Below are 26,931 nucleotides of genomic sequence, written 5' to 3'. Positions count from 1 at the left end.
TTCGAAGAACCAGCTTTTGGTCTTGTTAACTCTTTCAATTGTTTGTCTGTTTTCTGTTGCATTTAATTCTGCCTAATTTTTATTATTTTCTTTCTTCTGGTACCCAAGGGTTTCTTCTGTTGCCCTGTTTCTATTTGTCCAAGTTGTAGGGATAATTCTTTGATTTTGGCCCTTCTTTTTGGATGTTTGCCTTTATTGCTATAAATTGACCTCTGAGCACTGCTTTAGCTGTGTCCCAAAGGACAGAACATTTTCTTAATAAAGTTTGTTATGCCAATTGACCTAGATGTCCCCTGAACCAATGGTTCCCAGGCCCCAGCCACAGCTACTCTGTCCCTCAAAGTGTTCAATATGTCCAGGAAACTTCTTAGCTTTTGTTTTGGTCCAGTTGTGCTGACTTCCCCTGTATTGTGTGTTGTCCAGTCCTTCACTGAGGTTGATCCTTGTCTATTCTCTAGTTAATGAATTCCACTCTCCCTCTGTCCTCACCTTCATAACCACCAAAGAATGCTTTTTTTCTGAGTTTCAATCTTTTCTTCAGTTCTTATAATAGTGGTCTCATACAATATTTGCCCTTTTGTGACTGATTAATTTCACTCAGCATAATGCCCTCCAGATTCATCTGTGTTGTGAGATGTTTTGCAGATTCATCATTGTACTTTATCGTTGCATAGTATTCCATTGTGTGTACGTACCATAATTTGTTTATCCATTCGTCTGTTGATGGGCATCTAGGTTGTTTACATCTTTTGCTAATGTTAACAATGCTGCAATGAACATGGGAGTCCACATGTCTATTCATGTGACAGCTCTTATTTCTCTAGAACATGCTCCTAGGAGTGAGATTGCTGGATCATGTGGTACTTCTATTTCTAGCTTTTAATGGAAGTGCCAAATCGTTTTCTGAAGTGGTTACATTCCCACCAATGTGCATAAGTGTTCCAATCTCTCTGCAACCTCTCTCCAACATTTATTATTTTGTGTTTTTTGGATTAGTGCCACTCTTGGTGGGGTGAGATGGTATCTCATTGTAGCTTTGATTTGCATTTCTCTATTGGCTAATGATCAAAAGCATTTCCTCATTTGCCTGTCAGCTGCCTGCATGTCTTCTTTGAAGTGTCTGTTCATATCCTTTGCCCATTTTTAATTGGATTATTTCTTTTTTTTGTTGTTGAGGTGTTGCAGTATCTTTGATGAGCGTAAGTGTTTAATTTTTAGGAGCTCCCAGTTATCTAGTTTCTCTTCTGGTGTTTGTGCTTTGTTAGTTATGGTTAGTTATGCATTAATGGATAAGTTATGGTTTGTATCATATTTATGCCATATATTAGGGCCCCTGGCACTGTCCCTATTTTTTCTTACATGACCTTTATCATTTAAATTTTATGTTTAGGTCTTCGATCCATTTTGAGTTAGTTTTGTACATGGTGTGAGGTATGGGTCCTTTCATTTTTTTACAGATGGATATCCAGTTATAACAGCGCCATTTGTTAAAGAGCCTATCTTTTCCCCCCATTTAACGAACTTTGTCCTTTTGCAAATATTAACTGCTCATAGATGGATGGATTTGTCTGGGCTCTCAATTCTCTTCCCTTGGTCTATGTGTCTGTTGTTGTACCAGTACGAGGCTGTTTAAACTACCATGTCTGTATAATAAATTCTAAAATCAGGTATGTGAGGCCTTCACTTTGTTCTTCTTCAGTAACACTCTACTTGTCTGGAGCCTCTTCTCCTTGCATATAAAATTGGTGATTTGTTTCTCCATCTCATTAAAGAATGCTCTTGGAATTTGGGTTGGGATGGCATTGTATCTATAGATTACTTTGGATAGAATTGACATTTTCACAATGTTGGGTCTTCCTATCCACGAGTATCTTTTTTACTTATGTAGGTGTCTTTTGGTTTCTTGCAGTACTGTTTTGTAGTTTTCTTTGTATATTTCTTTAATTTCACTGGTTAGATTTATTCCTAAGTACTTTATACTCTTACAGGTTATTGTAAATGGTATCGATTTGGTGATTTTTTTCTTCAAAGCTCTCTTTGTTGGTGTAGAGGAATCCAACTGAGTTTTGTCTGTCAATCTTGTATACTGATACTTTACTGAAATCTTCTATTAGTTCCTGTAGTTTTTTTTGTGGATTCTTTAGTATTTTCTGTGTATAAGATCATATCATCTGTAAATAAGGATACTTTTACTTTTTCCTTACCAATTTGGATGACTTTATTTCTTTTTCTTGCCTTATTGCTCTGGCTAGTACCTCCAGCCCAATACTGAATAAAAGTGGTGATAGAGGGCATCCTTGTCTGGTTCCTGTTCTCAAGGGGAACGCTTTCAGACTCTCTCCATTTAGAATGATGTTGGCCATTGGCTTTGTCTAAATGCCCTTTATCATGTCCAGAAATTTTCCTTCCATTCCTATTTTGCTGATAGTTTTTTTTTTTTTAATCAGGAATGGGTATTGGACTTTGTCAAATGCCTTTTCTGCATTAATGGATAAGATCTTGTGGTTCTTATCTTTTATTTATGTGATGGATTACATCGATTGATTTTCTAATGTTGAACCATCCTGCATACCTGGTCTGAATCCTACTTGGTCATGGTAAGTTATTTTTTTGGACATGTTGTTGATCTCTGTTGGCTAGAATTTTGTTGAGGATTTTTGTGTCTATGTTCTTGAGGGATATTAGTTTGTAATTTTTTGTGTGTGCATGGTATCTTTACCTGGCTCTGATATCAGGCTTATGCTGGCTTCACTGAATGAGTTCAGGAGTATTCCTTCCTTTTCTATGCTCTGAAATACCTTTTGTAGTACTAGGGTTAACTGTTCTCTGAAAATTTGGTAGAATTTTCCAGTGAAGCCATCCAGGACAGGACTTTTTTTTGTTGGGAGTTTTTTTTTGTTTTTTGTTTTTAATTACTTCTTCAATCTCTTCTTTGTTATAGGCTTATTTAGTTTTTCTACCTTGGTTTGTGTTAGTTTAGGTAGGTCATACGTTTCTAGAAATTGGTCCATTTCCTCCAAGCTTTCAAATTTGTTGGAGTACAATTTTTCATAGTGTTCTGATATGATTCTTTTAGTTTCAGTTGTATTTGCTGTGATATCGCCCATCTCATTTAATCAGGTGATTTGCTTCCTCTCCCGTTTTTCTTTGTCCATCAGGCCGATGGTTTATTAATTTTGTTGATCTGTTCACAGAATGAGCTTCTGGTCTTGTTGACTCTCAATTGTTTTTCTATTCTATAATTCATTTGCTTCTGCTGTAATTTTTATTATTTCCTTTCTTCTGGTGCCCAAGGGCTTCTTTTGCTGCTCTCTATTTGCTCAAGTCGTAGGATTAATGTTTTGATTTTGGCCCTTTCTTCTTTTGGATGTGTGCATTTATTGCTATGAATTGACTTCTGAGCACTGCTTTTGCTGTGTCCCGAAGGTCCTGGTAGGATGTGTTTTCATTCTCATTTGATTGTGAATGTCTTTATTCCATCTTTGATTTCTTCTATAACCCAGTAGTTTCTGAGCAAGGTGTTGTTCAGTTTCCATGTATTTGATTTTTTTTCTTTGCTTTTTCTCTTATTGATCACTACTTTTATGGCTTTATGATCAGAAATGATGCTTTGTGATATTTCGATGTTTCGGATCCTGTTAAGGCTTGCTTTGTGGCCTAACATGTGGTCTATTCTAGAGAATGTTCCGTGTGCATTGGAAAAGAAAGTATACTTGGCTGCTGTTGGGTGGAGTGTTCTGTATATGTCTATGAGATCAAGTTGGTTGATTGTGGCATTTAGATCTTCCGTGTCTTTACCGAGCTTCTTTCTATATGTTGAGTGTTGACGTCTCCTACTACTATTGTGGAGCTGTCTATTTCTCTTTTCAGTGTTAGAGTTTGTTTCATGTATTTTGGAACGCTGTTATTGGTGGCACAAATATTTATTATGGTCATGTCCTCCTGGTGTTTTTTTTTATTAACCCTTTAATCATTATATAGTGTCCTTCCTTATCCTTTGTGGTGGATTTTGCTTTAAAAGTGTATTTTGTCAGAGATTAATATTGCCACTCCTGCTCTTTTTTGATTGTTGTTTGCTTGATATATTTTTCCCATCTTTTCTGAGTTTTAGTTTGTTTGTGTTTTTGAGTCTAAGGTGTGTCTCTTGTAGGCAGCATATGGATAGATCATGTTTTCTATCCATTCTGCCACTCTCTGTCTCTTTATTGGTGCCTTTATTCCATTTCCATTCAGTATAATTATTGATAGGTATGATTTTGATGTATTTCTTTGTGGTGTGAAAATTTTTTTGTTCCACTTAATTTTCTGTGCTGAGTTGTTTATCTTTGTGTATTTTGTTTTCATCTTTTTCATTATTGTTAATTTTGTGTTTGCTGAGTCTTCATGTTTTTCTTCTTTTTTATTTTGATGAGTAGATTTGTTAGCTTCCTTTGTTGTTACCTTAAAATTTACCTCTATTTTTCTAAGTTTAAACCCATCTTTTATTTCTTGATATCACCTTAACTTTCTCTCTATATGGAAGTTCTATGACTACACTTATTATTCCCTCTTTTATTGTTTTGACATCATCATTTACATATTGATATCTCTGATTCCCTATTTTCAGTCTTTGAGTTTTGACTCGTTTTTGTGACTTCCCTATATGGTTTGCTATCTCATTGTTCTATCCTGTGTTCTAGTCTCGGGTTGTTGTTTGATATTTCCAGCTCTCTAACTGGAGGACTACCTTTAATATTTCTTGTAATTTTGGTTTGGTTTTCACAAATTCCCTTAACTTCTGTTTATCTGGAAATGCCCTAATTTTACCATTGTATTTGAGAGACAGTTTTGCTGGATATATAATTCTTGGTTGGCAATTTTTTTTTCCTTCAAGGCTTTGTATATGTCATCCCACTGCCTTCTTGACTGCATGTTTCTGCTGAGTAGTCAGAGCTTAGTCTTATTGGTTCTCCTTTGTGGGTGACTATTCATATATCCTGAACTGCTCTCAAGATTTTATCTTCATCTTTGGTTTTGGCAAGTTTGATTATAATATGTCTTGGTGACTTTCTTTTGGGATTACCCTGTGTGGGGTTCATTAAGCTTCTTGGATAGATATCTTCTCATCTTTCATGATATCACAGAAGTTTTCTGCCAGAAAATCTTCAACAATTTTCTCAGTGTTTTCTGTTATTCCCCCCTCCCCGCCCCAATTCTGACATTCCAGTCACTCATAGGTGTTTCCTCTTGATAGTGTCTCACATAATTCTTAGGCTTTCTTCATTTTTAAAAAAATTTTTTTTCAGATTTTTCCTCAAATAAATTGGTATCTTCAGTCACCCTAATTCTGACTTCCATTGCCTCAGTTCTGCTCCTATGACCTTCTATTGAGTTGTCTAATTCTGAAATTTTATTGTTAATCCTTTGGATTTCTAGTTGCTGTCTCTATATTGTTTCTAACAGCTTGTTAAATTTGTCATTCTGTTCTTGTATTGTTTTCCTGAATTTCTGTATTCCTTTGTCTGTGTGTTCCTTGGCTTGGTCTGCGTTTTGCTTGATCTCCTTCTCGATTCCTTGAAGAGCTCTGTATATTAACCTTTTGAATTCTATCTCCAGTAACTCCCTGAACTTCTTCTTGAAGTTTCCTGGTTCTTTATTTTGGTCACTTGCTGGGGCCATCTTGACTTGCTTCTTTATGTGATTTGATATTGACTATTGTCTGCTTGCCATCAATAAGTTATTATATTTATTTATTGTGTTTTTGTTTGCTGTGTCCTAGCTTTTTGTTTTGTTTTGATATGTCCAAGTAGGCTGGGTATGTAGGCTACTTTGGTTATTGGTGTCTCCAGGTGGTAGAGCAGCTACTAGGTATGTGAGTTCACTAGGAGTCCATTCACTTTTCTTGCATGGATGCTGCACAGGTGTCCAGGTCATTGGTCACAGAGTGTGCGGTGCAGACTCTCACCTACAGTCCTAGGTGGGTAGGGCTGTGTAGGTTTGTTTGGAGCAGGCACAGGTATATGGCAGCGGTAGGGGGTTACGTCTGGAGAATGCAGGAGGCTGAAAGCTGCCTGCAGGTGCCTGGGTAGAGGGCGTATTCTTCTCCCCTAGAGCTCGTAGTGGAGGTTATTGCAGCTGGTCCTTGCTCATCCAATGCTGTTGGTTGGAGAGGCTGGGAGGCACCACTTATTCTGAGACCTCTGTCATGGGTGGCTAGATGGAGTGGGTGATACTGTCAGCCCTCAGGCCTTGATGTGGGTGGGTGAGATCTCTGTTGAATGGGTAGGGTGGTATATGTCACAGATCTGCAATTCCCCTTTGGCTGCTACAGTTGAAAATAGGCTTCAGGTGTAGGCCCTGCTGTTTTATGCTATTGAGGGCATACGGTGTTGAATAGGCCCACACAGGTCTTGGCAGGGCTGAGGGGCGCTGCCAAGTCCGTGGACTCCTTTGCCAGTGCCTAGGCAAAGGGGCAGGCTTCCTGATCTACCCTGAGTTCCCAGCTTAGGGGGCGTGGCATTTTTAAAAGCCAAGACTGGTTTGGGTGTGGCTAGCCCTGAGTTCTGGCTTAGGGGGCGGGGCAGTTGTTGAATACTGCCAGACTGGTGGCAGAGCAGAGCAGGCTGGGGGGGGGGCAGGCAGGTGAGGGGAAAAGGCACTTCTCTGCTTCAAACTCCCATAGAGGGAGGGGTTATTTTGACCCCTCATGGCAGGTTAGATGATTGCACTTAACTTTCACAGGTCCATCGCGGCTTCCACCCTGCTACAGAGGCTTGAGCAGACCCACCGCCAGCTGGCCTCACCCAATATGGTGAGACGTGTCCCGAATGCTATTGCTCATCTCAGTCTGTGTGCACTGGCCGATCAAGGCAGCAGGGTGCTGGCAACCGCGCAACCGGCACTTCCTCACTGCTTTTGAATTGTCTCCCCTTCCCCCTGCCACTCAGTCTGACTCTTCAGCTTTGTCTTTGGTGATCAGGGCTCCTAGGTTGTCATATGTAATCAGTTTAGTTGTTTCTTAGGGTGTTTGTTGTAAGAGGGTGGACTGGAAGCATCTGACTATTCCGCCATCTTGGCTCTGCCTCCTGACCCTTGAATCTTAATCACTGTCACTGCTTATCTCTGTAAATGTCCCTATATTGAAGTCTACTTTTTTGATACTGCTAGAAACTAATTTTCTTCTTATTAATAATTTTATGGAACATTGTTTTATTCATTTACTTTCATTATATCTGTGTCTTAATATATAAAGTGTGTCTTATATAAACAATATATACTGGGGTCATATTTTGCTTTGCTTTTCTTTTCTTTCCTCCAGTCTCACCTGGATGGATTTAAGTCTACCTATTGGAGCCCTGGTGGCACAGTGGTTAAGTGTTATGGCTGTTAACCAAAAGGTCAGTGGTTTGAGTCCACCAGTCACCCCTTGGAAACCCTGTGGGGCAATTCTACTCTGTCCTGCAGGGAGGCTATCAGTTGGGATCAACTCGATGGCAATGGGTTAGGTTTTGGTTTTATCGTGCTATTTATTTTCTAGGGAACTCTCCCGTCAATTCATTGTTCATTGCTTCTTTCTTTTGGATTAATATGTGTTGGTTTAGTATTCCATTTTATCTTCTCAGTTGGTAGTTTATAAGTTGTTTCATTTTAGTAGTAGTAGTATTGGCATTAGTGATTGCTCTACGATTTACAGTATGCATCCTTAAATTATTTTAATCTCTAAAATTATATCAGTTTGTATATAATGTAATATACTAACAGGAGTCCAAGTTCATTAAAACCTGATGATTCTTTAAAAAAAAAATTTTTTTTTTTTTTTTTTTTTAAATAACAGAGCCTGGGTCCTTACCTCAGAGATCCTGATTCCATTTGCTAAGGAAAGAGCCTTTGAGTCAATCTTCCCTATCTCTCTTACACCCAATATTCAATTCATCATCACATCTAGATGGCTTTCCTTTTTTTTCAACTTTTTATTTTCATATTATACTTACAGAAAACTTGCAAAAATAGTAAAAACAAACTAGGAAAAAAGTTTCCATATGCTCCTCACCCTTCCTATAGTATTAATATCTTATATAACCATGGTACAATTACCAGAACCAGGAAATTAATATCAGTACACTACTATTAACTAAAAACTTTATTCAAATTTCATCATTTCCACTCATTTCGTTTGTGTGTTCCAGAATCCTATTTAGGGTCCCACCATGGCCATTCTAACCCAAGCTACTATCATCTCTTTTCTAATCTTCTCTTAACATTCTCCTTGCTTTACTTTTGCCTCTCTGCATTCTATTTAAACTTTGTTGTTTCTTAATTATTGATTTGTTTTATAATGGTATAGCTTTGGTCTTCAGTTTGTTTCCTTAGGTATACAGTTTTCCTTTTATCTCATACTGATGTCAATTTATTTTTGGGCTCTTGTACTAACATATTCTTAAGATATTGTAGAGTATGAAGAACTTGTGGGGAATTTCTTTCTGTATTTTTTTCTAGGTTTGGTTCTTTGTGCTTTGCATTCTTGCTTCTTTTTTCCTTTTTAGGGGAAGAGGAAGGAAGGAACTATAGCATGTTTGCATGGGTGCCACTGTGTTCTTTCACAAATATCCCCCTTTAAACCTCTTTTTATCTTGACATGGTATGGGTGACTTTTTGATTTCTTGTTCACTGTATCTGATATCAGTTAGATTTTTCTGATGAGCTAGTTCAAGTGGTATTTTGTGTGTGTTTTTTTTTTGTAGCCTGGTAGCAGGAGGGCATGTTGGGGGGGTGATGGGGCAGGATGAGAGGTAAGCAGAGGTGGGCCATAGTCTTGTTAGACTATCTGGGCTTTGTTCTCAGTTGGAAGGCTTGAAAAATATTCTGTACTATTTCTCTTGGCCTGGAGAGGGTGGCACCCAGGGTTCAGAGCTGCCCCCAATTCAGCATTTTTCACTTTCCATGTTTCACCAATTTCTGCTTAGCAGCCATTTCCAATTTCCTAGTCAGAAGTGGAAAAAGATGAAGGCGGACACTTTGATTCTGTCCATTTTGGGCTATGTTAGAGAAAACTCCAATGTACTTACCAAAGTATAGGAGCCAGAATGGACATCAGTAAAACCAAAACCAAACCTGTGCCATCAAGTCAATTTCAACTCACGGTGACCCTACATGTTACAGAGTAGAGCTGTGCTCCATAGGGTTTTCTTGGTTATAATCTTTACGAAAGCAGCTCACTAGGCCTTTCTTCCATAGCTTGGCTGAGTGGGTTTGAACCACCAACCTGTAGGTTAGTAGTTGAGCACAACTGTTTGCACCACTGGGGATCTTTGCACGACAATAGAGAGTCTTTAATCAGGGTGACCAAGTGCCCAGACAGATATTCTAGAACTGTAAGGAGAAAACAGCTACTGAGGTCAACTAGCAGTCTTCAACACAACTGTTTAAGAATATGCAGGTTTTATTTTAAGCTTCACAGTCATTTAAAGAAGGCTGCTAAGGATGCCCCCTTCCCTCTCTTGCCTGCTGCAGTGTTGAGCCAACTGCACAACTCTAACTGCCTGCAGAGCTGGCCCTCTACCCCAAATGTGGGAATCATCACCACCCACTTTCCAGACATGGGAACTGTTCTGTATACTTCATAAGGTCTTAGAAGCCAGAGAAAAGTGGGAGCGCCCAATTCTGGGTAGCCATGGCCAGTGAAGATGAATAAAGATAGAGAAGGGCATGGTAGGTTCAAATGCCAGTAGAAAACTCAGCTGGAAAACAGGTGGAAAGTGACCAACTGATATTTTAGCTGGGAAAGTAGCCAAAGGGACAGATACGGCTGGTGAAGAAAAACAAGTGGAAGGATTTAGTACTAACTAAATGGTAGAGTGAGAGGCAAAGAGAAATGAAAATCAGAAATGTCTCTAAGGTATCTTAGGTAGAAGTGTTGCCCAGTGCTTCAGGGAGAAGTTAAGCACTCTATTCTCACCATGAATTGCTAGTGGAACATCTAGTTATAGTTGTGTTATAAATTGAATATTGTGTAAGATTAACTGCTGGTGGAGCTTAGAGCCTGGATTCAGAAGAAAAACCAGCAGCAATAGGTCAATAAGTGAAGCTTTACGATAGGATAGTTAGTACGTCTTATTCTATGGGAAATACTTATCTGTCTCTGGTGACATCTTGTCACTCCACCTCTGGAGCACAACTAATGTCAGGGGAGACTGATGATAGAGGAGAGAGGTAGAAGAAACATTACAAATTCCGGACATAAGGGTGGGGGTGGGAATGGTGGTGGAGGGGGAGAGTTCTGAACCACTCATCACTCAGGATTTTCCTTACCTGAGTAAACCCACAGCTCTTGCCTCCGAAATGTTTATCCTCTCATCTGTGTCCTCTGTGAAAAATGAGCTTGATCTTCCCCAAAATATTCTTTGACCACATACTCCTTTCCTCAAAGTTTTTGATGACTCCACGTTTACTATACGGTGGAATCCTGATTCACTAATCCTAGTTCAGAATCCTTCACGGGCATCCAGTCCACCTTCCCAAATTCTGCTACCACTTGACTCAAGAACTCCCGGCTCTAGAAAAACCACTGGCTGACTGCCTCTTGAGAGTGCCCTGGCACTCCTGCCTTCATGTTAACACACCATGCCTCTGTTCTATCCACTGAGTCTGTCCTTTCTTCAAGTCTGTGCTCAGATCTTGCCTCTTGTGAGAAGTTACCCACAGCATTTGCTCTAGTCCTATTCTGCTTAGTGCCGTTCTTTCTAGTGACCTGATCTGTTATTTAAGTTTTGTGTCACTTAGCTCCATTGGTAGGTTCCACTTGTTTGAATCTCAGTTGGATTGTAAGCTCCCATAGTCAAACATGGTGTTTTTTACATCTTTACTGCAGTGGTTAATGGCTCGGCTGCTAACTGAAAGGTCAGCGGTTCGAACCTACCAGTCACTCTGCAGGAAAAAGACATAGCAGTCTGCTTCCATAAAGATTTACAGCCTTGGGAACCCTATGGGGCAGTTCTATACTTTCCTATAATAAGGTCACTATGTGTCAGATTCAGCTCAGTGGCAGTGAGTTTGGTTTGGTTTGGTTTGGTACTTTTCTCATAACACTCAGTAGGAAGCCTAGTAGGTAGTAAGGGTTCATTATTTTATTGAATTTTAGTTTGAGTCTTATGTTTGCATCCAAAACCAAACCAAACCCATTGCCGTTGAGTGGATTCTGACTCCTAGGGACACTGGTTTCAATTAACGTGAGGTGGGAAAGCATAGTTTTTTCTATGATACAGACATCCTAATTTTGGTTGTATAACCCATCATGAGATTGTCATTTGTGAATTCCAATGTGATGAATGGAGTTGAGAGATGCCAGCAATTCCTTGGATGGCCATAAGGTACTATATTTGTTTGATAATGTTAATTCTCATTCATTAAACCAGATGGCTTAACAGAGAACTTTATTCTTCAGAGGAAGGGTCTGCCACACTCAGGTCTTTAGAACATTACCTGGATATCATTGCTAAGCACTGACCTCAGCAACATTTGGAAAATATATTCATTTGTAGATGTTGCTGCTTCATTACCCTTTGAAAAGCCTTGTAAACTCACATATACTCAGTTTTACTCAGGTTGAATATATCTGATCTTTTCAGTAAATTCCATTATCTTTTTCTTTTAATAATTTTTTTTTGGAATAATTTTAGATTTATAGAATAGTTGCAAAAAAAGTCGTGAGTTCCCATATATCCCTCACCTAGTGTTCCTCAATGTTAACCTTTTACATCACCACTGTATAAGTGTTAAAACCAAGAAATTAACTATTAATTATACTACTATTAATTGAACTCCAGACTTCAGATGGATTTCACCAGTTTTCCCACTAATATCCTTTTTCTCTTCCAGGATCCCACATTGTATCTAGTTGTCATGTCTCCTTAGTCCCCTCTGGTCTGCAACAGTTTTCTCAGTCTCTTTCCTTATTTTTCATGACTTTGACATTTTGGAAGCATACTGGTCAGGTATTTCATAGAATGTCCCTCGATTTGGGTTTTTCTGATGTTTCCCTCATTGTTGCAGGACAAGGCTTCCCAGCTTGGAAACAAGTCCTGTTTAGGTTCTTACCTTTTACTGACCAAGAATGACCAGGAGAGGCTCAGAAGTTCCACACGAACATAGGTTTATTAGTGACAGAAAAAAACAAAGTCTTGCCAGGGAGGGACAGAGAGGTGCTTCTCTGCCTACCCTAGCCTCCAGTCTCTCCCCGAATGGAGGTTTTCCTGGAGTTTATAAGGGGTTTTAGGCGGGAAGGATCTCATGTTTTATTCACTGCTTTTGGGGGGAAAAGGTGGGGCTTTCTGAGAAATAGAGGGGCTAGGAAATTAGGTGTGTGCGCATCCGGAATCCAACGTGGAGTCAGTTTGGACAATGTCATGTCATCACCGCGCAGTCTCAGTGGCCACTTGACCCGACTGTAAGGTCGCACCCATTCTCACTGCGCATGCCCCAGGGATCGGCTGATTCTGTTCATCTTTGGAAAGCAGCTCATAGGGAAGATACGGGGAACTCCATGCGTCAGAGTCCAGAGTGTGGGTTATTTTGTAACACCACCCCTATGGTAGGGTCCTGAAAAAGAACTTACAACAGACATATGCAGGATGCCACCCTGAAAACCAACTTGAGAGAGATATATAGGACTTGGTGCATCACAGGCTGCATGTGTGCTTTGTCTGGTAACATCACCCACAGGATACAGTCCCAGATCAAAGAGCCTCTTATTCCGGCCTTGAGGCTCTCTGGCCTTCTGCCCCTGTCTCATCAGGACTAGACTTGGGTTATGGGTTTTGGGAAAGAAGATTCCTGAAGTGTCCTTCTCATCACCGCATATCAGGGAGCTCCTGATATCCACATGACATAACTGCTGATGTTAACTTTTATCACTTGGTTGAGATAATGTCTGCCAGGCCACTGTAAAGTTGCCGTTTTCCCTTTCCACACTGTTCTTTGGAAGCAAATTACTAGATCCAGCCCATACTCAAGATGGGGAGGATTAAGTCGCACCACCTGGAGGAAGTACTTACATATGTTATTTAGAATATAAGGAATATTTATCTCTTGTCCCCCATTTATTTATTTATTCAATCATTTATTTATATCATTATAGACTCATGTATATTTATTTTATACTTTGGGTTATAATCCAGTGTTATTTATTTTGCTGCTCAAATTGTTGTAGCTTTGCCCATTGGGAATTCTTTCAGGTTGGCTCCTGTGTCCCTTTGACATACCCTCATCCTTTCGTTTTTGTTTTTGAAGCACTTCCTTACTTTTCAACACTGCAAAATGTTCCAGACTCATATTTCCCCTGTTCCAGCCCTAGAATCAGCTATGTATCTAAGAAGTCCTGATTCCTTTACTGTAGAATGGTATTTAAAAATCAGAATCTGGGTGAGGGTGTGCTCATTGCTGCTGGAGGTGTCACTGCTTCTAGGCTATCAGTGGACAGACTCAGGAAATACCTGCATGGATACTAACTCATGTACATATCTGTAATTATTTTTCTATCTACCCACCTACCCACCCACCCACCCACCTACCAACCTATTAAACTAAACATGAGGTCATGTTGATGCGTCCAACTCTAATCCAGCACCACAGGGCTCATTCCAACATTCCTCCTTTGCTTCTTTGTAACTTCTTTCACAGTGAGAAACCTGGCTCCCATCATTTATTTACTTATTTGTTCAGCCCTACGAAAGGTATAAAATACTTTCAGAATTGTTAAATTCTGAAACTGTATTCTAGTTTGTAAATTTGTGTCTTACCATACCCCTGTGAGACGCAAATTTACAAACTAGAATATAGTGTTTATGTACAGTTCTTTAGCCTTACAATTTCCAGTCTAAATACTAGTTTTCAAAGTTACCTAGGTCCTCTCCCTTTTTCCCCACTCCCTTCAATGAGGTTATATATTTGTAATACAGTTAGATGTATTTTTCACGGTCTGCTTTCCTTACTGGGTCTTTGACAACCTGTTTATTTATAAAATTTGCATACAGTAAAGTTCATTCTGTATGGATTTGACAAATGCATAATGCCACCATATAGTCACCACCAATACCACATCATGTATGATATGGTAGAAGTTCCATCATCCTAAAATTTTCCCTGTGTGTCCTCTTCGCAGTTAACCACTACCCCTCCTCCAGTCCCTAGCAACTAGTGATCTATTTTCCACCCCTATAATTTTGTCTTTTCCTGAATATCATATGAATGGATCATACAATATGTGACCTTTTGGGTTTGGCTTCTTTCACTTAGCAAGATGTGTTTAAAATTCATCGATGTCACTGCGTGTATCAGTAGCTCGTTCCTTCTTATTACTGAATATCGTTCCATTATATGAATATACCACAGTTTGTTTATCCATTCACTTGTTAAAGGACATCGTGGTAACTTCCAGTTTTTGGCCATTATGAATAGAGCTGCTATAAATATTTGCATATGATTTTTTTGTGTGTGAACATGGGTTTTCTATTCAATTTGGTAAATACTTATGAGTGAGGTTGCTGGGCTGTATAGTAAATTTATGTTTAAACTCTATTAGAAGCTACCAAACTGTTCTCCAAAGTAGCAGTATCTCAATGAAGGAGTTTCTCTGTATCCTTGTCAGCATTTGGTATTGTCAGATTTTTGCTTTTCTCGCCCTCCCGTTCCCTGCCTTTGGTGGTGTTGTTTGTTTGTTTTAGGATCTGTTTAGAGTCTATTTCAATAGGGCCTATTTTCTTTTGGAGCCCTGGTGGCACAGTGATTAAGAGCTATGGCTGTTAACCAAAAGGTCTGCAGTTTGAATGCACCAGCCAGTCCTTAGAAACCCTACTCTGTGCTATAGGATTGCTGAGGTGGAATTGAGTCGATGGCAATGGTTTTTTTTTTTTATGGCAGTCTTGTTTTTGCAAAAATATTAGGTATTATTAACATTCAGTAGCTAGCAGAAGTCAGAATTTTTTTTTCCTTTTCCTTCTTAATACTTTTACTTTGAGACACAATGGGAATTCTTACAGGTACACATGGGAAAATACAACATGATCATAGTTGACAGTGGAGACAATCTAACAGGAAAGCTTTGTCTATCAGCTAACAGAAGCTCTGTGAGTGTGACATACTGTAGGGCTGAAAGGAATTAGTACTCTTCTTCTTCTTCCTCACCCTCTTCTTCAACAGGATCCACACCAACGTCCTCATAGTCCTTCTCGAGGGCAGCCATGCCCTCACAGGCCTCAGAAAATTCTCCTCGTCCATCCTCTCACCCATGTACCAGTGAACAAAGGTATGCTAGGCATATAGGTGAAACTTGTGCTCCAGGCAAGCCCAGGCCTCAGCAATGGCTGTGGCGGTGCTCAGCATGTGCACAGCTCATTGCACCTTGGCCAGGTCTCCACCAAGCACCACAGTAGGAGGCTGGTAACTAACGCCAACATTGAAGCTAGTGGGGCACCAATCCACAAACTGGATGCTGCATTTGGTCTTGATGGTGGCAATGGCAGCAGTGACATCTTTGGGAACCAGTCCCCACAGTTAAACAGGCAGCAAGTCATGTATTTACCGTGGTGAGGGTTGCATTTCACCATCTGGTTGGCTGGCTCAAAGCAGGCATTGGTAAGCTCCGTCACAGAAAGCTGTTCATAGTAAGCTTTCTCAGCAGAGATGACTGGGGCATATGTAGCCAGAGGGAAGCAGATGCCAGACTAGGGTACCAGGTTGGTCTGGAATTCTGTCGGATCAACATTCAGGGCACCATCAGTTCTGAGGGAAGCAGTGATGAAGGAAACAGTCTAGCTAATAAAGTGCTTAAGGTTAGGGTAGGCTGGGTGCTCAATATCAAGGTTTCTGTGACAAATATTACAGATGGCCTCACTGTCTACCTTGAAGGCACAATCTGAGTGCTCCAGGTTGGTGTGGGTGGTAAGGACGGAGTTGTAGGGCTCAACAACAGCTAGAAACCTGGGGGGCTGGGTAAACGGATAGCTCCAGCTTGGACTTCTTGCCATAATCAACAGAGAGGCATTCTATCAGCAGAGAGGTGAACCCAGAACCAGTTGCCCCACTAAAGCTGTGTAAAAACCAAAAATCCCTGAAGACCTGTGCACTCGTTGGCTAGCTTGGGAATTCTGTCCAAAGTGAGGTCAACGATCTCCTTGCCAATGGTGTAGTGCCCCTGGGCATGGTTATTGACAACATCTTCCTTGTCTGTGATGAGCTGTTCAGGGTGAAAGAGCTGGCAATAGGTGCCAGTGGGAACTTCATCAAAGACCATGGGTTCTAGGTCTACAAACACTGCCCTGGGCAGATGGTTACTGAATCTGTCTCACTGAAGAAGGTGTTGAAGGAGTCATCTCCTCCCCTAATGGTGTTGCCATTTGGCATCTGGCCATCGGGCTGAATGCCATGTTCCAGAGAGTAGAGCTCCCAGCAGGCATTGCCAATCTGGACACTAGCCTGGCCGATGTGGATGGAGATGCACTCACCCATACTAGCTACAGGTTAGGAGGTGAAGATGACAGGAGCAGACACCGGGTCCCAGGTACCATTCTCAACAAGCTAAGAGTAGAGATAAGTAACACATTCCAAATTGATTTTGTCTTGGTTATCTAGTGCTGCTATATAACAGAAATACCACAAGTGGATGGCTTTAACAAACAGATTTATTCTGTCACAGTCTAGGAGGCTAGAATTCTGAATTCAGGGTGCCAGCTCCAGGGGAAGGCTTTCTCTCTCTGTCAGCTCTGGAAGAAGGTCCTTGTCATCATTCTTTCCCTGATCTAAAGCTTTTCAGCACAGGGACCCCGAGTCCAAAAGACATGTGTGTGTGTTCCTGGCTCTTTTTGCTTGGTAGTAATACGTCCCCGTGTCTCTCTGCATGCTTTTCTCTTTTATATCTCAAAAGAGATTGACTCAAGATACAACTTCATCTTGTAGATTGAGTCCTGCCTCATTAACATAAATGCCTCTAATTCTGCCTCATTAACATTATAGAGGTAGGATTTACAACACATAGGAAAATCGTATTGGATGACAAAATGGTAGACAATCACACAATACTGGGAATCATGGCCTAGCCAAGTTGACAGACATTTTGGGGGGACACAATTCAATCCATAACAGGTTTTTTTTTTTCTTTTAAACAGTAAGACAAAGTATAGAACACTACTCTTTTCTTGAATCAAAATGCCAGTAACAGAAGAAAGTTCACTTTAGATGTCAATCTGAGGGTCTATAATTTTCAGAGAAAAAAGACAGATGAGGAAATTGAGAAATAAAAGAAAATATGGTATTCTTGCTATTTTTTTTTTTTTAATCTTGGTATTTTCTGATTTAGAATAAAACCCCCTTTTGAGAGCATGTGTGATTGCCTTTGGTCAAGATTTGAGGGGCCCAGACACCTGGAGAAATTGGAATGATTCTGGCCCCCGAAGAAGGTTTCTGTTGTACTCCAGTGGAGTAAAGGACAAAGTTCTGAGGTCCACCAGACAGAACATACATCCAGATATGGTCCTGAGCTTTTGGACTGTTGTCTTGGTCAAGAATTGATGGGTGCTTGCAATCACATTCATGCACAGGAGTTTTAATAGCAGAGGGAATCTACTGAAAGGCTCCATGAAGTATCCCATACCCTTTGAGCCGATGAGCTGTGTGAGAATAGGGCTGGGCCCCTTTGGTTCCCTGCTGTTGTCTCAGTGCCTAGGGCACCCCACTATACATACATGTGCACACACACACACAACCTCAACACAAACATACACAGATATCCAAACGCTCACATACAGCCTACTTCCTACACACATACAGCCCCACTAGACACACCCCACGCTACTTTCACAACCTGTGACACACACATAAGTCCACTACGTATATATCTTACTAAACACACACATACCCACTATTCACACCCATACGTTATCTCTCACACTTCCCACTTCTTATGTACAAAAACATATTCCACTATAAATATACTACTACAAACCCCTATGCACACACAACTATGTACCTCACACACAACCCCACTACGTACACACCCCACCACTCACAGATAATCTCACTAAACAGTCACATAATTTCACTAAACAGTCCATATGTACCTCCTCTCCCACTACATATACACTTTACTACTCATAGATACCCAGCTACTCACAAACACTGCTCATAATTATTCACTACTCATTCAAACACCATTAATACACACCTCACTACACACACAATTTCACATATATACACCCTACTACTTTTTTTTTTTTTTACTACTTAGCATATGTACTATGCACACACTCCTACACAAGCTTCCACCACTTAAACACACAACCCCCACTACATACACACACAAAACCCTTACACATAAATACAACTGTACACATAACTGTGCTGTACACACACAGCACAACACATACCAACTACTCACACACCACTAAGCTAACTCACCACTATACCCCCCCCCCACTATTCTTTTACTCCCTAAACACACATCCATGGACACTTGTCCACACATCACTATGTATATACTTGCTCCCCACCACTCATACACACCCCACCACACACACAGGCATACACCCCACTACACATACACCCTACTATACACACACATATGCATCTACACACACATCTATATATACACACCTCTACACACACTAACACACATATACCTTTATTCCACTATTCACACCTCCCATACTCACACACCCCTTTATACACATGCACACAAACCCACAAACACATACAAACTTTCTCCTTCCTTTCGTAATGTGATAACAGTTGTCTCCACATCCCTGAGCTGTTGATCCCATCCTACCTGTCCAAACTTCATTTCCCACCAACCCCTACTCAGACACCTTTTTTCAACCAGGCTGATCGGATTCCTTCTTGGAGACTGTAAACTCCTCCTGGTTGCCTGGCACTCGGGTTGAACTGAATGAATTCTCTCTCAAAGTGTCTTCTCCCTTCTTTGCCCAATCAAATGTTTCACTTTATTCAATACTCAACTTAAGATTCACACCCTCAATCAAGCCACTACACACTAGCTCCCTTGATGTTCTTTTAGGATGTTTTCATCTATATTGTACCATACTCTTTCTTCCTTAGGTATCAGGTGTCAGAATTAAAATTTTGACTTAATCGAACAGCTGTAAGATACCAAAGTGAGTGTGAGCCTCCCTGAGGGTTTTCAAAGTAGTCAAGAACTTGTTTCCTGACTTTTTTTTACTCTCACACATTTTAAGAATATAAAGGAATTGATTAAGTAGAAAAGGAGATAGGAAGAGATTTATGGGGTTTCTTTGGAGAGAGCTATGGCAATATGTGAATCCCATCCCTTTAGGGGTGGTTGAAAACCACCTCCTTGATCTCAGACCTAGAGAGTGGGATCCAATGGGAAAATTCAGAGAGAGAGAGAGAGAGAGGCTGACATGTGTTTCCTGCAGAAAGCATGAGAAAGTTAAAGGGACTATAAGGAACAGAGAAGAACTGTGAGTGGAATATAACTCGATTCTCATTAATGGTGGAGCAATGATATGGGAGAAAGACTGACTAGGAACCATTTAGTGTCCTTCCATGAAGGACCACCTGGGAAAAAAAGGGGATTCCACTAGTGAGAGTCAGCAGTGGAGAGGCCTTCCAGAGAACCTGGAGCAGAGGGGACAGCCCGCTGGAGAAGAGGCACAGAGGCACCAGCTGGAGGGGACGGGGGGACCTCTGAAGAGTGCCTGAAAGTGCCCACTTGATAATCAGGTGTGAAAACTTGTCAGGCCTGGAGACTCTGGAGCTAACTCATGGCAGTACCAGGCTCCAGCCAAGTAAGAATCTCCCTGTCCACCCCAGCCTCCCCACCCCTCCTCCAAACGTACAAGGAGATGGGTGTAGAAGAAAAGAAGTCAACCATACTTCATTTTCACAGGGAGGCTCCAGTCAGTGCAGGCCTGTGGGGGCCAGGCAGGTGGTGGGGAACCTACTTTTGTGCAAAGATTGAAGGGTGGACTAATATCTTGTGCCAGACACTTTACATTTCTGAATCAAGACTGTGTTTGTGACTTAAAGTAATCATAGGATAATTTCTTAGGAATGAGAAGAAAAATCTTGAGGGATGCCTAGTTTTTACTCATTGGCAGGGAAAAAAGCTTCTCCCACTGAGTAGATGTTAAAGGAACAATAGGTGACAAAAAGGTTTCACTTTGATTATATCCCAATGTCATTCTTGTTTAGCACACTGGTTACATTTGTGTTTCCTGTTGTTCTCTAATTTTTTATATCTGATCATACGGTGTTCCAAATGTAACCTTGGATTTTTTTAAATCATCTGCCACAGTACCTACCACTTCACCGAAGGGTGGTGGTGGTGATTAACTCATGCTGGAAAGAGTAGGACAGTGGATGGCCCAGGCTCTGCTACTGTATGACCTTATGTAAATCATTTCAGCAAATTGGACTTTGGTTTCCTCATTTATATAATGAAAATGTTAGAAATCTCTAAAAGTCTTTTGAATATTAAAATATTTAGTCAATAAAAAATCACTAGACTGATACCAGCCTCAGTATGCACTGGGCATATCTACTTTTACTGTCTTTGGCTCCATGTTGTTTATCATTATTAGAGCGAGGAGTCAACCCACTGAATTCCCACAAAATTTGGTCATTTGAAGGCATCAAATTTAATAATACAGCTGTTTTCAGAGGAGTAATGTTAATATCTCATTCTTCTGATGACATCTACTGGACCCTCAGTGAAGCATTGCATTGTGGCTTTCAAAGTGTATTTTACTGTTGTTTTACTAAATTTGTTATGGTTTCAAGCACAGATTGCAAGCTTGGTAGATATACAAAAAGATTAAATACAGGAATTATGGGAAGTTGGCAGCGTGAGGCCAGGTCCCTGACTGGCACAAATGATTTGCACTTGGCTACTCATCTAAAGGTTGGCAGTTTGAACCCATGCAGCAGTGATACAGAAGAAGGCTTCCATACAGGAGATCTGCTTTTGTAAGGATTATAGCCAAGAAAACCCTATAGAACAGTTCTTCTCTGTAACAAGTGGGGTCCCTATGAGTCAGAATCTATTGGACAGCAACAGTTTTTTTTGTTTGCTTGTTTGTTTGTTTTGGCAGCATAAGCAGGTATAGGTTCTAACACTCCCCCACACATACACCAAGAAATACAACAAGAAAACTGTGCTCAGCCCTGAGGGACTCTGAATTGGTGGTCAGAGGACAGAAGTGGGACACGAGTCAATGACAAGTTGCATATGGTAGAAAGAATGCTTCTCCCACTGTTCCCACTCCTCCCCATCCCAACACCACAAAGTATTGGTTGTTGTGAACTATGGAAGTGGACTCTGCAGGACAGCCTGCTCCCCCAGGCCAACGCAATGCTGGCCCGTCCCTATGCAGGTAGTTGAAATTATAGAGGATGAACAGCAACAAAAAAGGAGGTTCAAGACTGCTGAACATATTTAATGGAATTATGAAACAACATCAGGTGAACCAACATATACATTATGGGAATCCCAGAGGGTGATGGGAGAGAGAAGGGACAAAAAGGATATTTAAAGAAACAATGGCAGAAAATTTCCCAAATATGATGAAGGACATGAACATACAAATCTAAGAAGATCAACAAACTCGAAGTAGGATAAACCCAAAGAGATCCACACTGAAACACATTTTAATCAGGCTCTCAAAAACTAGAGAATCCTAAAAGCAGCTAAAGGGAAGCAAACAGTCATATATGGAGGATCCTCGATAAGATAAACTGCTGATTTCTCTGCAGAAACTATGGAGGCCAGGAGGCTATGGAATGACATATTTAAAGTGCTGAAGGAAAAAAGATTGTCAACCAAGAATACTATACCTGGTGAAACTGTCCTTCAAGAATGAGGATAAAATAAGACATTCTCAGATAAACAAAATCTGAATTTATACAGACCAGAGCTGCTCTACAAAAATGCTAAAGGGAGTCCTTCAGATGGAAGAGAAAGGGCACTAGAAAATAACTTGAAGCCATACACAGAAAGAAAGATTTCCATTAAAAGTTACTGAATGGGCAAGTAAAAGAACAAGTATTAAGGTTTTTATACTTGATAATTCTAATTGTTATAGCCTTCATGTTTTACAATGACAAATGCATAAAAAACAAGTAAAAATTTATGTTACAGGGCACACAATAAATAAAAATGTAAAAGGTGATAACAACATACATGGGATAGGGAGCAATGGTGTAAGTACAGAGTTTTTGTATATTACTGAAGTTAAATTGGTATCCATTTACCCCAAGATGTTATAAATGCAAGATGTTAAATGTAATATTCATGGTAACCACAAAGAAAATATTTTAAAAATACACACGAAAGGAAAGGAGAATAAAAATGGCACACTATAAAAAGGATGCATAATAAAATACTAAATAAAGAGGTAATAAGAGACAAAGAAGGTTTAAGACACACAAAAAACAACAAAATGGCAGAAGTAAGTCTTCCCTTATTGGTAATTATAGTGAATATAAATGGGCCAAATGCTCCAACCAAAAGGCAGAGAGTGGCAGAATGGTTTAAAAAAAACATGAGCCAACTGTATGTGTCTACAAGAGACACACTTCAGGCCCAAGTATACAAATAGGTTGAAAGTGAAATAATGGAAAAAAAATAGTTCATGCAAATAATAACCAAAAGAGAGCGGGGTGGCAATTTTAATATCAGGAAACAAAAAAGACTTTAAATCAAAATCAGCTAAAGAGGGGCATTACATAATGATGCAAGGATCGATTCATCAAGAAGATAATTATAAATTATATGTACCCCACATAGGAATACCTAAATATATAAAGCAAACACTGAAGAATTGAAGGGAGAAATAGCTTGACAACAATAGTTGGAGACTTCAACGCACCGCTTTTAGTAGTGGACAGAACATCTAGAAAGAGGATCACTAAGGAAACAGAGGACCTGAATGACACTATAAACCAACCAGACCTGACAGACATTGCGGTGTGATGGACCACGTTTTGTGTGGCCTTTTTCGCCATCGTCTTGTAACTCCTACCCAGGTGATTGGGAAGGACTGTGTGATAGGGTAACTGTGGCCCACTAATGGGATTAGTCAGTTTTGCCATCCCGCTGGGTTGGAAATGAGCCACCCCAGAGGTGGAAAGGAGAAGAAGATAGAACCACGACCAAGGAAGAACAGCCAGGAGCCAACATGTCTTTTGGACACGGGATCCCTGCGCTGAGAAGCTCCTAGAAGCAGGAGACAGAGAGAGAGAGCTGTAACCCTGAAAATGGTGAGAAGCAGTGGCAAGAAAGACCCAGCAGCAGAGACCCGACAGCAAGAGAAGGCACGGTGGGCTTTCCAGCCCACGGAGAGAGTAATCTGAGTGCCTCTGGGCAGAGGCCTAGGGTCAAGGAAAGGAATGCCTGTGAGCATGACTGGGAAGAGGCTGTCCTGACAGAAGAACTGTATCCTGAGTGTTCCTAAGTCTGAATTATAACCTGTTATTTCCTTAATAAACCCCATAATCATGAGTATGGTCTGTGAGTTCTGTGTGGCCATTGCAGTGAATTTTCAAACCCAGCAGAGAAATAGAGAGTGCCTTGGGAGGGATGGTTAGTGTCAGAGTTGGTAGAGATGGTGGAGAGAGGAGGCTTGTCTGACCTTACACTGTTGATCTTGATTCTCCTTCCCCCTTCTCAAGTTAGAGGAAGACAGACCGTTTTTAGACATATATAGAATAATCCACCCAACAACAGCACAACATACATTCTTCTCCAGTGAACACGGACCATTTTCCAGCACAGACCACATGTTAGGCCAGAAAGCAAATCTCAGTAAGGTTTAAAAGACTGAAATCATACAAATTATTTTCTCTGACCACAGTGGAGTGAAATTAGAAATAACAGAAACAAAACTGGAAAATAGACAAATATATGAAAATTAACCAACATACTATTAAAAAGCCAAAGTGTCAAGGAAAAAATCAAAGCAGAAATCAGAAAATACTTCCAGTGGAACAAAAATGTAAGCACAGCATATCAAATCTCATGGGACGCAGTGAAAGCAATGATCACAGACAAATTTACAGCTGTAAACACCTACATTAAAAAAGAGGAAAGAAAATGTTCTGCACCCCACTTCGGTGAGTGGCATCTGGGGTCTTAAAAGCTTGCAAGAGGCCACATAAGATGCATCAATTGGTCCCATCCCAGAGCTAAGGAGAATGGAGAACACCAAAGACACAAGGAAAATATTAGCCCAAGAGACTAAAAGACCACATAAATCAGAGATTCCACCAGCCTGAGACCAGAAAAACTACACAGTGCCCGGCTACCACCAATGACCACTGTGACAGGGAACACAACAGACAGTCCCGGACAGAGCAGGAGAAAAGTGTGGAGCAGAACTCAAATTCATGTAAAACGACCAGGCTCAATGGTCTGGCAGAGGCTGGAGGAACCCCCAAAACCATGGCCCCTGGATGCTCTGTTAACCCAGAACTGAAAACATTCCCAAAGCCCACTCTTCAGACAAAGATCACACTGGAGTATAAAGCAAAAAATAATACATGTGAGGTGTGTGCTTCTTAGTTCAATCAGATACACGAGACCAAAGGATTGGCTCCTGTCCAGAGGCAGGATGGGGCAGGAACTGGTTGAATGGACACAGGGAACCCAGGGTGGAAAGGATTGCAACTAATGTCACAAAACAATATGTGTGTAAGTTTTTGTATGAGAAATTAACTTGATCTGTAAACTTTAACATAAAGCACAATAAAACAAAAATTAAAAAAAAAAAGAGGAAAGGTCATGGATCGATAACCTAACCTAGAACTTGAGAAATTAGAAAAGAAGGGCAGGATATGAACAGACACGTCAAAGAAGACATTCAGGCAGCTAACAGACACATGAGGAAATGCTTGTGATCACTAGCTGTTAGAGAAATGCAAATCAAATCTATAATGAGATACCATCTCACCCTGACATTACTGGCACTAATCAAAACAAAACAAAAAAACAGTAAATAACAAATGTTGGAAAGGCTGCAGGGAGATTAGAACTCTTATGCACTGTTGGTGGGAATATAAAATGGTACAGAAGTTTTGGAAAATGATATAACACTTCCTTAAAAAGCTAGAAATAGAAATATATATGATCCAGCAATCTCACTCCTAGGAACATATCCTAGAGAAATCAGAGCTGTCACAAGAATAGCCATATGCACACCCATGTTCTCTGCAGAATTATTCACAATAGCAAAAAAGATGGAAACAACCTAACTGCCCGTCAACAGATGAATGGATAAACAGACTATGGTACATAAACACAATGGAATACTATGCAACAGTAAAGAACAATGATGAACCTGTGAAATACCTCACAACATGGATGAATCTGGAGGGCATTACGCTAAGTGAAATGGGCCAATCACAAAAGGACAAATACTGTATGAGACCACTACTAGAAAAACACATGAAAATGTTTCCACACAGAAAGAAACAATCTTTGATGGTTATGAGGAAGAGGACAGTTGGGGAGGGAAAAACACTAAGTAGACAGTAGATAAGTGGTAACTTGGTGAAGGGTAAGACAGTACTCAATACTGGGTAAGTCAACACAACTTTACCAAAGCAAAGTCACAGAAGCTTCACAGACACATCCAAACTCCCTCAGGGACCAAGTTACTGGGCTGAGGGCTAGGGATCATGATCTCGGAGAACACCGAGCTCAACTGGCATAACATGGTTTATAAAGAAAAGTGTTCTACATCCAACTGCAGTGAGTAGCTTCTGGAATCTTAAAAGCCTGTGAGCAGCCATCTAAGATACATCTACTAGTCCTAACCCAGCTGGAGCAAAGGAGAATGAAGAAAACAAAGACACAAGGGAAGGATTACTCCAAAGGACTAGTGGACCACAACTACCACAACCTCTGCCAGACTGAGCCCAGAACACTTAGATGGTGCTTGGCTACCACCATTGACTGTTCTGACAGCTCTCATAGAGGCTCCTGGACAGAGTGGGTGAAAATATAGAACAAAATTTAAATTCACAAAAAAAGACCAGATTTGCTGGTCTGACAGAGACTGGAGGAACGCCAAGAGTATGGCCCCTGGACACCATTTTAACTCACTACTGACATCACTTTCTGAGGTTCACCCTTCGGCCAAAGATTAGACAGGTCTATGGGGCAAACAATAACACAGTGAGGAATGTGCATGGTAGTTACAATCCTGCACATGAGACTAAGTAGGCACAGCAACCCAAAAGCAAAAATGAGAAGGCAGGAAGGGACAGGAAAACTATACAAATGGAAACAGGGAGCCCAGGGTGGAAAAGGGGAAAGTGTTGACACATCATGGGGTTGGCAACCAATGTTACAAAACAATTTCTGTATTCATTGTTTAATGAGAAACTAATTTGCTCTGTAAACTTTCACCCAAAGCACAAGAAAGAAAAGAAGGCCAAACCAAACCCAAAGCAAGCAGAAGGAGAGGACATGGTCAGAGCAGAGATAAATGAAATAGAGAATGGAAAAACAGTTGAGAGAATCAATGAAACCAGAAATTTAAAAAAAAAAAAAAAAAAAATCAATAAAATTGAAAAGCCTTTGCTAGACAAAAAAAAAAAAAAAGACAGAAGATGCACATATCTAAAATCAGAAATGAAAATGGGGTCATTACAACTGACCTGACAGAAATAAAAAGGATCAGAAGAGAATACTGTGAACAACTGTATGCAACAAATTAGACAATCTTGATGAAGTCCACAAACTCCTAGAAACACATAAATGACTTACACTGACTCAAGAAGAAATAGAAGATTTTTATCATACCCATAACAAATGAAGAAATTGAATCAGTAATCAAAACCTCCTAACAAAGAAAAGTCCTGGACCAGACAGCTTCACTGGGGAATTCTACCAAACATTTATAAAAGTGACCCAATCTTTCTTAAACT

The 26,931-nt window shown here is 40.4% G+C and overlaps 1 pseudogene; it reads right to left on the bottom strand.

Moving 5' to 3' along the window:
- Positions 1-13,562: 13,562 nt before the first annotated feature.
- Positions 13,563-26,529, bottom strand: LOC135228591 (tubulin alpha chain-like; annotated as a pseudogene).
- Between the last annotated feature and the right edge of the window lie 402 nt (positions 26,530-26,931).

Source organism: Loxodonta africana, chromosome 24 (genome assembly GCF_030014295.1).
Source record: "Loxodonta africana isolate mLoxAfr1 chromosome 24, mLoxAfr1.hap2, whole genome shotgun sequence".
Lineage (NCBI taxonomy): Eukaryota > Metazoa > Chordata > Mammalia > Proboscidea > Elephantidae > Loxodonta > Loxodonta africana.
Note: the sequence above shows the minus strand (reverse complement) of the source record. Positions and strands in the feature narration are given on the sequence as shown.